This window comes from Ambystoma mexicanum, chromosome 4q (assembly GCF_040938575.1).
Source record: "Ambystoma mexicanum isolate Mex_15411 chromosome 4q, UKY_AmexF1_1, whole genome shotgun sequence".
NCBI lineage: Eukaryota > Metazoa > Chordata > Amphibia > Caudata > Ambystomatidae > Ambystoma > Ambystoma mexicanum.
The window spans coordinates 1,122,594,488-1,122,613,176 of NC_090928.1; positions in this window are offsets into that span (position 1 = coordinate 1,122,594,488).

Sequence of the window (18,689 nt, forward strand, 5' to 3'; positions counted from 1 at the left end):
AATGCACGTTTGCATTGAAAGACGGCAAAAAAGAATGAAAAGTGAATCAAAATAAACGTGCGTTATTTTGCTTCACCTGTATTCTTTTTGCCAATGTGCTGGAAGCATTACAGTCATTGCTGCAGAGACAAAGCCACACTCGGGCAGGTAGCTGCAGTGGCAAAGTCTTGCAAGGATTTAAAAAAAAGCAATCCGTGAAAGCTGTGCCCCACATCGACAAAACTTCCTGAGAATCCAGGGTCTTTTCCGGAGACCCGGAGAAATGGTTAAAATTCCTGAGTCTCTGGAAAAAATCCGGAGGTTAGGCAGGCATGGGTGGGGGTTGCAAGTTGTGTAGGTGGGGGACTCAGTAGGTTGTTCTCAGCCGCTCTCCCCTAGCCCCAGAAATAAACATTTCCATTTGATTAATTCTTAAATTATTAACAACTGGAAAATGACCCATGAAAGGAGGAGCATTTCAAATGTAATGAGGCAAGAGGGTAAATTAAAAAAGGTTTACAACTTTTAAACCTAGAAAGCTGAAGTTAAATATTTATTTTCTACAGAGTACAATCATAATAGTCATATTCACTAGTGCTTTCACCCGATCGTAAAGTAGTCTAGCGGGTAAGGTCCTCGACTTTGGTCCTGTTGCCCAAATTCAAATCCAGCTACAGCAATAAAAACAGACCGAACGCATTAAAGCAGGGGTCTCCAACTTTTACATTAGCAAGAGCTACTTGTAGTTTGTTTGTTTGTTTGTTTATTTTATTTATAGAGGTCGTCTGACCCAGAGGTATCTGGGTGCATTGGTTAAGGTAATGGTTACATGATGCAGTTATAAAATGTATGCAGTTTATACAATTTATACATACACATTACAGATGAAGCATTAGAATGGCAGGGAAGGTCAGGTAGGTAGAGGCATGGAAAAATGAAGACAGATATGTACAAGGAGGAAATGTATGGTCGAGAGTGTGAATGTAGGGTGAGGTCGAGTTTGTTTTTGTTCAGTAGCCAGGAGATGACGTGGCTTCTGAATATTTAAAGAGTTGGGCTAGTTTTGATGTCCTGTTGAAGTGTGTTCCACAATGGGAGGCTAGAACCGGGAAGCTCTTTCCACCAGCTCTTTTTAGGCAGTACCTGGGTACCACCAAGCAGGATGTGTTGGTGGATCGAGTAATTCTGGCAGATGATTTCATCGTAAATCTGTCCGTGAGATATGGCGGGGCTAGGTGGTTCAGAGCTTTGTATGTGAGGCAGAGGGTTTTTAGATCAAGTTTGTTTTGTATAGACAGCTGTTTTCATAACGTTCAGGTGGTGGAAATATGCTCTCTTCTAGGAATGTTTAATGCCGCTCTAAGTTCATTATTTTGCAGAATCTGCAGTTTATTGATTATAGATTTGTTGGCGCCTAAGTAGAGGCCATTACAGTAGTCCAGTTTGGACTGCATAAGTGCTCTGGCCAGTATAAGGCAGCTGTTAGAGGACAGTAGGGGTCTGCAAGCTCTAATCAGCTTACCAGTGTAGGAAGTGGCTGATGCGGTCATGTTTACTTGTTTGGTGAGATTAATGTTGGCATTGAGGTAGAAGCCAAGGGTTTTTACGTTATTGGCAATCAGGATGTTGTTGCCATCAATGAGGATGCTGCTGTAGTTGGGACTGAGTTTGAGCAAGTTGTTGGGTGAGCCGACTAGGAGTAGCTCAGTCTTATCATCATTCAGGCAGAGGCCATGTGTCCATCCATGCCTGAACGATGATGTAGACTTTGTTAATCCGGCAAACATCAGAGTCGTAGATGCCTGATACTGTTAGGAGTATCTGGGTGTCATCTGCATAGTTGGTGTAGGTGACACTCATGGTCCAGTTTGTCGGAAAAGGGCTTTGTAAAAATATTGTACAAAGTAGGCGATACACAGGAGCCTTAAGGGACTCCACATGTGATGGGGATTGGGTCGGCCGCAGCTGTAGGTGAGAAAACACGCATGGTTCTATTTGTGAGGAAGGATTCAACCCACATGACAGCAGAGTTGGCAAAGTGTGCTGCCGATGACAGGTGGTCACAAAGGATTTTATGGTCCCCCAGACCAAAGGCTGCTGATAAGTCTAAGAGAAGTAGGATGGCAACTTTACCTTTGTCTTTTAGGTCATCGATTTGACTCTTAAGGTCAACAAGGGCCGTTTCCGTTCCATGTTGCAGTCTAAAGCCGGATTGACGGATTCCTAACAGTTGTTTTGTCTCTAGATAGTCTTGAATTTGCAAGTATGCAACTCTATCTAAGATTTTCAATAAGAAGGGGACTGCAGTGATTTGTCTATAATTCGTGGCCAATAGGCGGGAACTACTGGTGAGAGCTACTGGGGTGGTGATGTCCTTGAGAATTTGTACCAATTTTTTAGGGCAGTTTATTTGCTCTTTCCATAACAAAGGAATAACATATGCATGTACCTGTTGCAGGTTAAAAAGGCAGAGGACGACCTTAAGGGAGAAGAGTCTTTAAGGAAAAAAGGCAAAAGGGACTGGATGGGAAGAAGGGAGGAAGAGGAGGGGCTACTGGAGCCCGGGAAAAAGGCAGTATGATGTAGAGGGAATAAAGAGAGGTTACACCTCACAATGGCTCTGTCTTGTTTGTGGGAGTTGGGACCGAAGCGTCCACCATGTGCAATGCAGCCCTACTAGAGAAGGGTCCAACAACTGGCGACGAGGAGAAACGCACCTGCGCATGCCTACAAGAGTCCAGGAGCGTCCTGCAATGGTTCCCGCCGATCCCGGCGTCCTGCACTGGACATTGCCGGTCCCGGCATCCTGCCAAGCTCCTGTGATGTCTCCCACCGATCCCGGCGTCCTGTGATGATTCCCGCCAATCCCCACGTCCCGCACTGACACCCACCGATCCCGGCATCCTGCGAAGATCCTGCGATGTCTGGTGTCAATCCCGGTGTCCTTTAATGGTTCCCGCCTATCCGGGCGCCCTGCACTGAAACCCGATGATCCTGGCTTCCTGGTGAGATTCCCGCAGATCCTGGTGTCCTGCTGAGATTCCTGCTGATCCCGGCGTCCTGGAGTGAACCCTGCCTTACCTGGCGTCCTGCGTGTTTCTCCGCCGATCCCGGCATCCTGAAGTGGCAGACCCAGCAAGGTAAAGCAACGGAAGTTGCGTTTCCACAAGGCACATTAAGTATATACATTCTGCCGATCCCAGCACGTGTAGATATGATAGTAAGGCATTCAATGCCCCCATGGCACTCCACCGGAGGCCGTGTATAGCTCCCTGCCAGCCCCATCGCAGAATCGCTGAACGGCCGCCCACCGCTCCAGTGAACGGCCTGTCTTCCCAAACTGGCAACTGGAATGAACACGCTGCATCAAAGGAGTAGAGGCGCACCCAGAGACAGTGCTTGACATCCACCGGCAGGTACATCCACCTGACAACTTCACGCGTCCTCTGACAGGGGTATAGAGGAGGAGGCAGGAGAGCCCCATGCAGGAAACGAAAGTGGGGGTACAAATGACAAATGAAGCAGACAAGGGTTTTCCACAGGTCTGGTGAATGGGGAGACATCAACGTCGCACACAGAGTATTAAGCCCCAACACTAAAAGGAAAACACCAGAGGAGACGTGCCTGGATAGGCCACCGAACACTGCAGACTGAGAAAGGCCTATATCATTTTCAACCCCACAGATTGGAAACAGACAACACAAGCTGATAGCGACTGGGGATGGTCTGGTGCATTAGATACCAAACAGAGACATTAATTTGAAAACAAAAATAGTGCGACCAAAAAAGAAAAATAATACATTATAAAAATCCATTGAGAACAGAGGAAGTCAAAGTACTGCCAGGAAGGCTGAAAGAAGTGCAGTGCAACGCTACGATTCATAACCCCGGCATCTGTCCATCCGTAACCTACACATACCCATAGCTCATTCCTTTTTCCCCAGAAAAGTGTAGAATGAGACCTGTTTGATTGTTGGCATAAAAGGCCGCAGAATTTATTCCACAATAACACAAAACCAAACTGCACACATTTGTGGAAAAATTGTTCGCAAGATGCGGCGACTGCTCTGTGTCCAAAGAACCTGCTTCCCCCTTTCCTTCCCCAAGAGTCCATAAGTAGGCCCAACTCTCCCCACCTTGGCGTCCGAGCCTCTCCTGCCCCTGCAGGCGCTCCTGGGCGGGGAGAGCACCGTTTCCTTGGGGGAAGCTGAGCCATAGTTGTTCCTCCCAGACGCCCCTGCCGCTTAGGCACCCAAGGGGCGCTGGGTCTGAGAAGAGCGAAGACACTTCCCGCTTTCTCCTGGCTCCTCTGGAGTCTGTCTCCTGTGTTTGTCCGGCCAAACACCGCCACGCCACGTGTGGGTTCCCGCCCACCGTGGCTCCCCCCTTTGCTCCTCCTCTCACATTTTCAAGATTTTTGTGCAAATATTCCAGAAAAACAAGTCCATACCTAGTGGTGATAGGTGTACCCCAATCTTTAGAAAATATTCTGGGGATTTCAAATTAATCAGACCATGTCTGATCTGCCCAAAACCTCTGCCCCTGCAGAATTTCGCCATAGCACATTTTAGCTTGCGCCTGGATTTCTCCACCACAGCATGTTTATCCGCTCCTCTCCATTCTAGCCTCGGAATGATCTCAGACCAAACTATCTCTGTTTCCCCCAGCTGTCCCGCCAGTTCCTGCAATGAGAACATCATCTCCTGCATGAGAGCCCCTCTCCCCAAACTTGTTAAATCATTCCCCCCCAAGTGAATGATCAGGATGTCAGGTTTTTCTCTGGTGATTAATAGCTTGCGCACCTGTCCTTGCAGCTGCGCCCATATCATACCCGGCACTCCGTGCCACCCAATCCTGAACTCGCCCGTCGCCAGCTTTTCTTGTTCCGCTGTCCAGCTAGCCCCAGCCCTAGACACAAAGGAGTGTCCTATAACCCATACCGATATCTTCTTCCTTCGGGCTGGTGCTAAGAGGAGAAAGAAGAAGGCATGTCACCCTTACATTTTTTCAGGCCTAATGTACCTCCTAAAACAACCAGATTTCCATCTCCCTATTTGTTTGATTGCCACTTCCCCCATCCCCACGGCCGCAGCGATGTTGCAGCCCCGATCCGGAATGAGTGTGTTCCAAACATGCCTTCTGTCTCCCCAATTCTGTCCAGAGACAGCTCCATTACTCTCCTAAACTGAAAGCGACTTAGGGCGGAACCATCCCGATGAATAAGTAATGGAGCCTCATTCCCAGATGGAGGTCTCACTCTGAGAAACCCTGCCACTGCCCTGACTGGGCATACCGGGCTCCCTGTAATGGGCTGTAAAGACACTGTGCACCCCTTGCCTTCCTGATCTGTTTTTGACCTTTTCAACCATAGTGTTACCTGCGCCTCGGAACATTGCACATCCTGTATTTGTAAATACCTTGCGCCCTTTGCCCCTCTGTTCTCCGGGACCAGCTCACTTACCCTGAACGCCCCGAAGAATGCTAATGTAGATGTCGCTCTGAACAAAGCTACCTCGAAACCCCTGTGACAGATTTGTTCTAGACTGGCGACCACCCTCTGCAATTTGACAAAATCTATGGGCCGCCTTTCGTCCCCTTTGGGTTTCACTTGCTTGGCCCAACCTTTCATAGCCATACCAATATAGTGTTCTTTGGTGGGATCGCTCAATCCCTCCAATTTCGTAAAATGGGCGATGGCTGCCAGGTGATGTGCCATCCAAGACCTGGTTTTCCCTTCCTGCCATCCCAAGCCCACAAAGGACCTTACTGGCATCTCCTGCTGGTTTCCTCCCAGCACTTCTTGCTTGAATTTCAGGTACCGCTCCCAGCATGCATGATACCTTTTTGTCGTGCCCGGTGCTAGTGCCGTCTGAATCAGGGAACTCAGATTCCCCCAATCATGTCCCACCACTGTGTTTCGAACGGCGTCATCCCTTTTTCTGCTCCCGGGCAACACTCGAAATTTCTCCCACTGTAAACGAGAGAGAGCATCAGCTGCTGTATTCTGTACCCCAGGGATGTGTCTAGCTTGCACTTCAATATTCCACTCTAGCATGCATCTGTTGAGTTCCCTTTGCAACCGCAACACTCTAGCGCCGCGGGCAGATCCCTAATTAATTATCTGGACCACTGCTAAATTGTCTGACCAAAGCATGATTTTGTTGTCCCTCAGCTGCTCCCCCCATAGTTTGAATGCCACCACTATGTGAAAGAGTTCCAACAGTGTGATGTCCTTGGTGACCCCTAGGCGATGCCACTCCTTTGGCCATGCTGCGCTGCACCATTTCTTGTCAAGGATAGCCCCAAACCCCAGAGCCCCGGATGAGTCTGTGAATAACTTGCGCCTGTCTTTGCTGTTGCTTACCGATCTCCACATGCGCACCCCATTGAAACTGTCCAAAAAATTGTCCCACATGGCCAAGTCTTCCCGTACCTCAGCACCCAACCTGACATGTTGACCTGCATGCTGCCGGCCAACCATTTTTAGCTCAATACTCCTTGCGAATGCCTTCCCTACCGGGATGACTTTCCCTGCAAAATTGAGATTACCTGCCATGACCTGGAGCTCTTTCAGGGTTGCCTTCCTCTTGGACCTTAAGTCCTTGATGCATACCTTCAGTTTAGCTACCTTGTCCTGCAGTAGCCTGCATACCCCTTCCACTGAATCAATCTCAATTCCCTAGAAAGTCAAACAGGTCACCGGACCCACTGTTTTCCCTTCGGCCAGCGGGACCCCCATTACCCTCATCAACCTCTGGAAGACCTGCATGATTTCTTCACACTCTGTCGTCCTTTCTCTCCCGATGAACAAAAAATCATCCAGGTAATGTAGCACTGTACCTATCTGGCACTCCTGTTTCACTGCGAACTCTAGAATGGTGCTAAACACCTCAAAATAAGCACAAGAAATGGCACACCCCATCGGTAGACATTTGTCATAATAATACAGATCTTGTACCTTAAAACTCAACAAATGCTGACTTTCTGGATGTATGGGCAATAACCGGAATGCAGACTCGATGACTTCCCCATGAGGGCCCCTTTTCCAGCTGCCCTCACCATTTCTACTGCATCCTCAAAGGAAGCGTAATGTACCCTGCATTTCTCTTCTCCTATCCCATCTTTGACTGACTCACCAACCGGAAATGACAAGTGATGTATTAGCCGGTATTGTCCATCCTCTTTTTTTGGGACAAGCCCTAATGACGATATTACCAGGTTAGGCATTGGGGGATGCGTGAATGGACCCGCCACCCGGCCTAAGTCCACCTCTTTGGCTACCTTCCGAACCACCACCTCAGGCATCCCTAAGGCTGACCGCAAGTTGCGAGCCTCAGAGCCCCTTTCCCTTTCCGCACATGGGATCTTGAACCCCCACCTGAAGTCTTCCCACAACAACCTAGCATCTTCAATGTTATGATACATATTCAACCATGGAGTCATAGCTTGTATGTTAACCGGGGTTGGTAGCCCACTTTCAATCAATTCATTACACATTCTTACTGGAGCAACTTCTGACAGCATGTTACTGACTTCATTCTTTCTTGACCTTGCCTTTTTCCTTAGGGCTGCCCCTGCATCTTCCTTTGCTGTTTGAGGAGCTGCGCTCCTTGCTGTTCCCTCCCCTTGGGTGTTTGAAACGGCAAGTTCTGCAAAATGGGCAACTTTCCTCCGAATTGACCCTCCAGCATTCAGCCTGCTCCCCATGGTAGCTGGTTCTGTTGTTCCAGGAGGAGTGCCTGCGAAAGGACGCCCTTCCCCACCGGGTGTAGCCACCCCTGCCCCTCCATACCTGGGACTTCTCACCCGTGGCTTTTTCACCCCCTTCACTAGTGAGTATATATCATTCATAATTATGAATGGATGCCTCGGTCTTGGGTGTCTCCTTATCCCTTTTCTCCTTCTCTTTCTCAGATAATTCTTTTAACCCGTTACCTAATGGCTCCATTCCCACGAACTCCAGGATCTCTATGAATTCTTTCTTCCATACCCTTTCTTTGACCGACATTGGTATGTGCCATGATAAAGAATTCACTGACACCCTAATTGGTGCAAAACCTGGCATAGTCCTCCCATACTGTGTCATAGTACCCCATACTCCATCCTGTCCCGCATTGGTGACTTGCGGTACTCCCATGTTGGCTACCCCTTGCCCCCACCATGTGGATGGCTGAGCGACCACTCCAGCAGTTTAACCCCACTGATTCCCCATGCCGCCCCCAATTATTGGGGTCGAGGTGAATACTGCTATGGGCTGTTGGCTCAGGGGAACCTGTATTGCTGCGAGGTTCCCGGTGTCCAAATTACCCGCCGTGCTAGCCCCTTGACTTAGTGGTTGGTGATTCCCCCCATTCAATGTTGGCGTAGTAGGCCATCCCCCTGGCCACTGTACCCTTGCACCCGGCCCCCCGAGACCCGAGAGGCTTCCTGCTGGCTGGCAGCCCCCAATGGCCCCTCCCTCTGGTACATGTGTCACCCCTTTCTGATGCAATACAGTTGACCCACTCCCCATTTGATTAAATGCATTAACATTCCCACTCAAGAGTGGCCCCTTGCCCCCACTCCCCCAGGCTTGCATACATTGCAACACCATACCTTTCACCACCTCCATAGAAGCTGGTCCATCCTCCATCACCGCCACCGGTCTGGTTGCAGGCGTGTTGGGCGCTCCCTGGTTCATGGGTGCAGTCAAGCGTGCAGGTGCCGGTACGGCTTCAACCTCTTGAGTCCTTCCTCTGTCTTTTGCGGGCCCCGCCCTCGCTTTCCTGTTTCTCGTGGCTTGCTCTTTGCTCGCTTTCGCCCTCTGCGTCATCACTATTTTCCTCTTTCTTGTTGGTTCTTCCTCCTCTCCCATCAGTCCTTTATCCTCTTGATCCTGTAACTCTTCCTCGTCCTGAAACATTAATGGTGATTCAGACCTCTCACTGGTACCCAATGGCTTTCCCCTGGTTGGCTGACCAAGGATTACATCCAGTTGCTGCCGTGCTTGGCCACAACCACTTTGGCCATTGCGATGAAAGCCTCCAAATCCATGATTCCTGTGGATCTTCCTATGTGGCAAGCTCCTCCTTCCGCTATCCGGCAACACGTTGTGCCAGTTTTGTCCCAGCGGGCCTCTTAATCTTCTTCGTTCACAAGCAGCTGCTGACTGCACTGCTCGTTCTCTTGTAGCTCCACCCCCTCGGTGTGCACCCGTTCAGCAGTGACTTCGTTCTCTGCAAGGCTGGGCGGCCCACGGCGCTCTCACCTTCCCGAGGGCCTTCCTTGTTTCCGGGTTCGGAACTTGCTACCCGATGGTAAGACACCCGCAGCCGGTCTCCCAAAATATTTTTTAAATGCCCAGGATGTTCCGGACGCTGGATTAGAACTCAGGTCCCTAGTATTCCAAGCCCAAGCACTTAGCAGTAGAGCCACTGGTGGCCGTGCATCAGCGGCGCTGGATGCTCGCAAACACGTACTCACAGCAGGGCTGCCTCCGGAGCCGCGCACACAGATGATCCCCTTCGGCGGCGCCGCAAGCTCGGGCTGTTCTCCCTCAGCAGCTTGTGGTCTCCCAGCGGCTCTCCTTCCCCGGCGACGCTGCTGCTGGTGCCGTGGCCGCTGATGCTGCTCCCCTCGAGTGTGCTGCAGGCTTGACTCACTCGGCGGCTTCTGGGATTGCAGCGGGCTGAAGCTGCCGATGGTCCCGCACCCACAGCACCGCGGCGGACTTGCTCTGAAAGCCGAGCTCCCAGCTGCTCTTCTTCTCGGCGGCGATGCCTCCACAGCGTTGTTGTCGCTGATACCGCGATCACAGCTGATCTCTTCAGCGGTAGACGGCGCTCCAGCAGGCACAGTCTTTGCGGGCACAGGTAAGCGATGCTGTTGTAGCTTGTCTGTCCATCACGAATCCTTCTCCTGAGAAAAAACGAAAACTTCTTCAAAACGAAACCTTCTTCTGTTGTGCCACGAGCGGGTGTCCCACGGCTGCAGCTGGATGCTGCCTTCCGTGCTGACCCCGCTCGTTATAAAGGGGGAAACCCCTCCCCTTTCTTTTGTTTGCCCTTCGCGGGCTTTTCCCCAGTTCTGCCGTGCTTTCCATTTCGCTGGCTTTTCGTTCCTTTGCCGCCTTGCCCCGGCGCCTCCCCCTCCTTCCTACAGTGGGGGAAGGAGGGCACCCTAGTGAGGACATTGCCCGGGTTATCGGGGGTGTCTCCTCCATTTTGCTGTGCCTTGTGTTCGTCGGCACTGGCACTAACAAGGACGAAGCTACATTCCGACCCGGATGCGTGCACACTTCCGACTACATGCAAATTTCACTACTGAGCCAGCCATCTCGACAGAACTAGATCCTCCAGTACGTCAATGCTTCACAGGGTGACGAGGCACAGAAAGCCATTAACAGGTCCAAAACACTGGTTTTGGCACAGTTACTGAAAGTGTGTCTGCCATCATTCAATGCCCCTCAAAGAAGTTTGCGAGTCCGCGGAGAGGCTGTTCTTTACACGACAATCGTCGAGCGGAGTCGGGCAGCATCCACTGTAGAGTTTCCCTTTTCCATCATCTATCGAACAAGTTAGACGGAGACAGGTGTGACGAAGGAAGAAATTCCTCCCCATCACAGGCAGCAGCAAGAGACTGTTGCCAAAGCACATACGCATCTCCACCTCAACAATATGAAAGGGACGCATCACAGCCTGGTCTGGTCACTAACAGAACTCTAGAATACCGTACACTGAGGACAGGATGGGGTTCTTTCACAGACAGCGCCCCCCACCCCCTGGCTGACTCTTTCCAGGCCCGGAGTCAGAAAATGTCCCATGACGGGAATGTCACCACGCTGCCACTGGCTGAATCAATGACAGAGGAAGGTGGCAGCACCTGCCCTCAGGCTCCCATAGGGTCCGTGGAGTGGGAGCGTCAGACGGTGTTCCATCAAGACAGGCAATGCCTAAAATGGAGAAGAGAACCAGAGGAGGAACAGAAGAACCATGCCCAGAGGTCCTTATGTGAAACATAGCAAGAGTCCTCCCAGCCAGTGTGGAAATGCTTCATACACTGGAGTGTCAGGAGGTGGAAAGGCTAGGGAAGTAAAGACAACGCAATGGCAGAATTTGAGTGTGACGTAGGGACCAAGATCACTGCCGAGACCAGGAATAGCGACATTAGTGGCGAGAGACCTTTGAAATACGACCCTGTGCCATGAGGAGAGGGCCATGACCACCTTCCCAAATGGGGAAAACGAACAGTTATGAAACTGAACTATCTAGTGGCAAAGAACATATTGCCCAGCAGGAAAAGAAGATGACCAAACGACTCCCAGCAAAGGACTGGATACGGCAAAAGAAACTCGGCAAAGGGAAGAGGCAGTGATTTTCCTGCCTGGATCCCCATCGACAAGAAGAGTGAAATGAATATGGCAGTGAAACCAACCAACCCAAGGAAGAGCAAGGCCACTACACCAGTCGGCAGGCTTCCAGGTCTGGAATGTCAGAGGTTCATGATGGCTCAGAAGGAGGGTGATGACAAAGAAATAAGGATGCTAAACATCCTGGACAATCTGAAGCAGACCAAGGAAAGGAGGCCCGTTTGAGGGCGGAAAAGATGATGTAGCTGACTCCCCAACCCGTGAAGTGAAAACAACAGAGAGTGTGATGGGAAAAGAAAACACAAGGGCCAGAGAGGGGAATGACAGGACACATAACGCCCCGACTGACCCAGGCTTTGCGAAGGTGGCCAAACAAGTGCTCAAAAGTACCCCCTGCAGGGACAGCAGCAAGAAGAGAGGACAGACTACCAAGACTGACATGAGAAGTGCCAAAAGGGAAACACCAGACCATACTGGCACGAACGCATGCTACGCCTCGCCAAAGAGAGAGTGTGCTCCCGCCAGGGTGCAACGCCCTCACAGTGACACAAGGACCACCCATATCAAGAAACTGTCAAAGGTGACCACATCCAAACACGGTCACCAAGTGTCCGCAACCAGAGTGACAAGGTGGGCAAGAGGAGCTGAACACAACACCAAGGGGAGAGAGGCTCACCATAACGGAACATGCAGGAAACATACGGCCATGAGAGAGAGAGGTTCGATGTACCACACCTGCCCAGAACATCTCCCGGGGCCGATACCTCGAAAGGGAAACAAATGTCGCTAAGAAAAGAACACCACATGAATACGAGGAGCAGGGCCCCTGCCAGAAAGACTAGGAAACAGAATTTATTATCAGAGAGGGACCCCATGACAAAGAGGACCAGACCAGCCCTGACAATGGAAGGCGAGGAATGGTGGGGTGAAAGCAACTCCTCGGACCACAAGCCAGAGGAAAGAAACCTCAGCACACCGCAAAGGAAGGAGAAGATGCTGAAGACATATGCATCTTGCAAGAGCGCAGTAGAGGAGCACAGATGCATCGAATATCAGAAGGAGGTTATGCCACAAGTAGTGGGTGAGACACCATGGTACACCCTGGAGGACACAATCACCAAAGAAAGACCAGAGTCTGGGGGGAAGGCCATGGGGGTCATAGCACAAGGAACCATGGCACGTCTGAGATCTCAAGTGATGTGACAATTCCACGTGGGCAGGGGTACACCGACCTGGTTTCAAAGACTCCTATCAGCATCAACAAGCGTGAGAAAGACAAAGTGTTTCATGAGAACATGACAGGACAAGTAGGAACCGAAGCACACGAGGGCGGTGTGGACACAGATCCGCTGCACACCCACAAACACCACTGTAAGCCACAAGAGGAGATCAAAAGCAACGGGGAATGACAAAACACTTTCCGGCATCCAACGGCCTGCACAACCATGGTACACTCGAAGTTACAAAGGTGGAAGAAGCAGGAAGAGCACAGGAAGGTGACCACCGGAGCAGCAGTCGAGCAACACAGAGAACAGGAAACGGTAAAACAAATGGAAAGGAGAGAGGACACCAAAGACGGCAAAGTGAAAGCACTGGAAGGAGTGTCATGTATGGGGAGTCTAAGCGTCACCAACATTGCAGACGAACAAGTGGTCCAGCAAGAAGTGAGTCGGAAAAGAGGAGGTGGAGAAGAGCTATCGAAGGCACATTCCAGAAGGACACCATGCAAACCCCCAGAGACAGTCAAAGGAAGATCAACCCCATGAAGGATTCTAAACAGGGGGGAGATGATGCAAGTTAAAAAGACAGAGACGACCTTAAGGGAGTAGCATCCTTAAGGATAAAAGGGAAAAGGGACTGCACGTGAAGAAGGGAGGAAGAGGAGGGGCTACTGGAGCCTGGGAAAAAGGCAGTATGATGTAGAGGGAATAAAGAGAGGTTACACCTTACAATGGCTCCGTCTGGCTTGTGGGAGTGGGGACCGAAACATCCACCATGTGCAATGCAGCCCTACTAGGGAAGGGTCCAACAGTACCATGATATAACCAACCAGGATATTCAATGTGATGGCTGACACGGCATGCAATCCACCAGAGCTCAGTAATCTAGTGTGTAGCTTGCACCAGCACTCAGAGACTGCCAGACGGGATTAAAGTTTTTATTTCAGGAAGTCCATGTCTGAAAATAGCAGATTCGCAGAGATAGGCAATCACATTGGCTGATAATGCAGATACTCTCCTTGAACGTGGTCGAAGCGGGTGGGAGCTGTTGGGAGCGCAGCTCCTCTACTTTTTCTAATCAAGTTGCACTGTTCCGATACTTATATTTTAAAAAGAAACAGTGCCGGAATGCTTTTTTTTTAAAATAAAAGTGTAGGAAGAAGTTGAAATTTGAACGCTTCCTTAAACAGCAGGCGCATTTGTTAGGGGGTTTGTATTGTGCATGGGAGGGGACGTTGTGATGGGGTTTGTGGGGAGCGCGGTCGGCCAGAAGGGAACATAGTTCCACTACTTCTTTTTATGCACTTCGACCACTGCTTGACATAGTGTTTGCGCCTGACTGCACACCTGACATGGCAGACATACAGTCAGGACAGTTTTTAAAATCTATTACAACATGCAGAGCCACAGGAGTCACTGCTCCCTTCACCACTGCCTCATCTGTAAAAGTACATTTGTTTTTCATAAGATAATTAGCAACTTTGAAGGATGCTTCTGCAACAGCATTTGCATTGCAGCGTTTAGTTAACCTACTTTTTACGACCGCAGACAGCTTCCTCTGGGAACATTATTTTCATAATTTGTGTGCATTATTGCAAAATGCCTCTCAACGTTGCTCTTTCCCCCCACTGTAACATGGACACTGTATATTAAAGATGTTTTTATTCTGGAAGAAAAATCTGTTTCCCACTGTGCATGGATTTTGCCTTTTGTTGCGTGGCGTGCCCGCGTCTGCATCCAGGATTTCAACAAAGATACTTTATTTGTTTCTTTTAGGGCTAAACGTGCAAAAACAATCTGAAGAGTATTTCAATCAATGTGTTATAAATTCATGCAAATTGCTCACATTCCAGGTCACAGAATTCAGTCAAGGAAAAGTAAGCCAAAGCCTGCTTTGTTGTCTACCCTTAAAAGTTTTTTATGTCAAAATAATTGGCAAGATTGAAAAGATGAACATGTGGAGACCATGTGATCAAGTTATATGCAAACATCACTTGTAAACCACAGGGCTAAAATAACATTCAGGTTTATAGCAAAGATGTGAAACGTGCACAAATCATATAGCAACCCAACCAGATAATATATGAAGCGTTAGATTAACATTTTGAGCAGAGAGGGTATGGTTTTAGCGAGGGGCGTCTTATTCATAATGGGTGGTGACCTGCCACTTGTCTGCCCTTTGTGAAGGAGGCAGTACCCCAGGGAACAGCTCACAGGATCGCTGCCTCTGCCTGCAGGAATCATGCAGGGTATTCTGGGCCATGCCTAGCTAGTACGTACAGCTCTCTTAGACATGTTGAAGGCTCCAGCATCACAAACATCGTTTTAAATGACAATTGTGACATATTGTTTGCAATGGCATCAACATTTGTTTTACAGTGGCAGTGCCGGCATAGCCATTGTACTGTTGGTGACCAGATATCTATTACAATGTTCCATGTGTTAGGGAATTACTTCTAAATGGTATCATATTTTGCGCAATTCTTACCAAAAACAGTGCTTATAAATTGCACCTCTTCAACCCAGTATTGAAAGGCTAAAAATCCTAAATCACCTACCAGAATGTTAACATATGTATACAGGTTCCCCACTGATCCCTGAAGATCTCCCTGTTTTTGTACATAGCCAGGGGGGATCAACCCTATGAATTGTTCTCCCATCCCATGGATTTCCTCAATGTTCTTGCCCTGTATTCACCACTCTGTTTTGTACAGGGCTCTGTTACTTAGTAACCAGGATTAAGCTATATTAATCCTCTACATATAAAAAATATATGCATACAAGCCATTGCTCACTTTTCTCACCTAATTACTTCATTCACACTCTTGTTTCGTAAAACATAGGCTGAAACAGAACTCTTAAATCACGTTATGGAAGTCCTGGCATTGATGGCACATGTCATCTTACATGAGGGGAGGAAGGATAGCTGAGGGGCAACGCGTTTGTCTTGGAAGCAAGACAATGCGGCGCAACACAGGTTCAAATCCTGTGCTTAGAAACCACTCGTTGGTATTAAGCATGTTATAAAAGAACAATTATAATTCCTGTTTAGTTTTCTAAATGTACGTGGGCAAGCACCAGAATGCAGTGCAGTTAGCAGTTTTCCACATTTGCTTGAATGTAAAATTGTTGTTTGCGCTTGAATTCCTGTCTTGGGACATGATATAGCTGGGCTTCTCCATATCACAGGGAATTAAATATTAACCTTTAATACAATTGGGATACTACTGCCTTAAAACAAAGAACTCTGTATCTTCAAAACACACACACACACACACACACACACACACACACACACACACACACACCCCCCCCCACACCCCCCTCCCTTTATTTTCCACATTCTGACTGAAAGTCTACAATTACTAGCATGGAAATAAGTCTGAAGAAACACACTGAGACTGAAACAATCGCAGCCCTAGCTTTGTTTCACATGGCATTCATATGTATGTACTGCTTCCCTCCTTTCAGCCATCTTGATGACAACGGTCACAATACACATTTCCCATTTTCTTTTATTATTGATAGTTAACCCCTTGTTGGGACACCACCGCAAGCACTTCATGCTGAGATGCAGCCCTTCCTCTCACCGGGCCCACAGATTTTAACTGTTTGCTTTCCATTCATTGGAGAGGGAGGCTGCAGGCGAAGAGTCCCAGGGACTTCAGACACCAAAAAAACACAGTGCTCATTTTTGTGTCTGAGAGGAGCTACTGGGGAGCCTCAGGTGAGCTACTAGTGGCTTCCGATCTCCTGGTTGGAGACCCTTATTTTAAAGGGTGCAAATAGATTGGGGAGACATTTATTTATTTATTATTATGTGAGTTGGTTTAAATATAAAAACTTTCACAAATGTTTTATAGAAAAAATATTCATAGCACATACAGCTGAGTTGTTGCACATACAAAAGAGTTATTACTCTGATATATACATAAAATAAAATATGATGTAAACATTACTGTAAAAAAATAACAAATCACCAAAACCATTTCTCATATATCCAGCCATATTTATATTCAAAACCGATTAAAACTCACGGAGCTCAGAATAAAAGAACTAACAGTCAGATACAACAACAGTCTGGATAACAAAGCCACACAAGAGCTTTTCACCAAGCTATAAACCCATTATATTAAAAAAGACAGTCACAAGGGGGCACGGATGGGGTGGTGTTCAAACAAAGTTAGGATGCGGACTATCAACCCTTGCTGAGCCCCTATAAATTGAGGACAATGAAAAAACCTCTTTCAAGTGACCAGTTTGCACACCAGTATGACAAACAACTAGTGGTGAAAAGAGCAGCAATAGGACGTCTAAAGAGAAAGGCAAGAATCGCAAACACCGAAGCCGCCCGTCTGGAATGGCAAAAGGAGTCAGCCCTGTACAAAGCCTGGCTAAGAAGTCAACGGCTGTTCCTTTATCAAAAAGACTCCGAAGCAATGCTCGCAGAAATGGGAGGAAAGAATACAAGAGCCTTCTGGTCACTGATCAAATCTTCAGGTGCCCACGTCGAGCAGTCCCTGACTAACAGAGTGAGCGAAACTTGTTGGACGGCCCACTTCAACGAGGTTTTTGGAGGCCCCATTGAAATCACTGAAAGCGGGAACTCCGACATAAGCGAGGAATGGGCAGATGTTGCAGACAAAGAGTCCATCTCAACAGTCATAAGTAAGTTAAAAAACTCAAGGCCCCGGGCCCGGATGGAGTGACAAACTCCAACCTGAAAAATTTCCTGGAAGAATGGTCCACTTTTCTCTCTAAAGTCTTTCGAAACCTGTGCGAAGAGCCGCCTATTGCCGAGGTCTTGGACAACAGCAGTGGTTGCCACGATTTTTAAGAAAGGCGACAGAACAAATCCCCAAAACTACTGCCCAATTGCACTTTTAGATGCAATAGGGAAAGTGTTTGCCTCTCTCCTGCTACGTAAATTCTAACTTTGGTTCAAGACGTCGAGCCTCAACGATCCGTTTCAGGCGGGCTTCCGGAAAAACTTGGGTACCATCGTTGACATCATGCTGATCAGTACCCTCAAAAGCAAATCACAAGATGGAGTCCTACCGTTGTTCCTCGCATTCATAGACCTTTCACAGGCTTTTGACATGATAGATCGGCCTCTATTGTGGACCAAACTGGCAGCCGCTAAATGTCCGAAGGCAATACTGAATCCAATAAAGGCCCTTCACACGAGCACATCAATGCGAGTAAAGTTGAATACAAAGGCCTATTGTCAGAAGAAATTCCTACGTCCAGGGGTGTCAAACAGGGCTGCCCTCTCGCCCCGGCCCTATTTACAGCCTTCCTAGGAGATTTCAACGTCACGGCAGCAATGGCGAAAAGTTTCCCTCCGAAAATAGGAGAAGTGGCAACCGGAAGACTACTCTACGCGAACGACATCACCTTGGCCGATCAAACTCCTATTGGTCTACTGAGACAACTAACTAACCTGGCAAACTACATAAAATCGAATAAACTATGAATCAACGTCAAGAAAACAAAGATAATGATCTTGGGGAAAAATCAAAAAAAGAAAACCAGCTCCAACTCGAAGTGCCCGCTCTGGCAACTAGACAGCAACCGCATTGAATTTACGATGGAATTCAAATATCTGGGCGTTATGCTGGACAATTCACGTTCCGAAACCTGTATGCAGCGCTTTATATGGTTGAAAGTAAGATCTTCAGCAACCCAAGCCAAATGCTAGATAACAAATTTAGCAGGTTCTCTATGATTCCACCACTAACCTACTATAAGTCCAAAGTGGTTCCCAGCTTGCTGTACGGAGCTGAAGCCATGCCAGCACTATCAGAGGCCATCGTAGCCAAGATTGAAGGCTTCTTTTGGAGATCAGTCCTGTCCTTACCTAACTGTACATCTATGTCAGCCATCAGGAGAGAGCTAGGTCTGGTTTCCTTAGAGGCACGGGCAGAAAACAACAGTATGTCTCTCTACAGAAACATCTTTACTTCCGGAAGCTTCGCCTCTATACATCTTGCTCCAAAAAGAACTCAAGTCAGGAAGATAAAAAATGCTAACAGCCTGGGCCTCAAAGAGGAAATCCATGCTGGAATCTGTTGCATGCTCAGAGACCGAACTACTGCAGAACCCACTGAGAATAAAAAAAAAACTTGAGGAACTAGACTGGA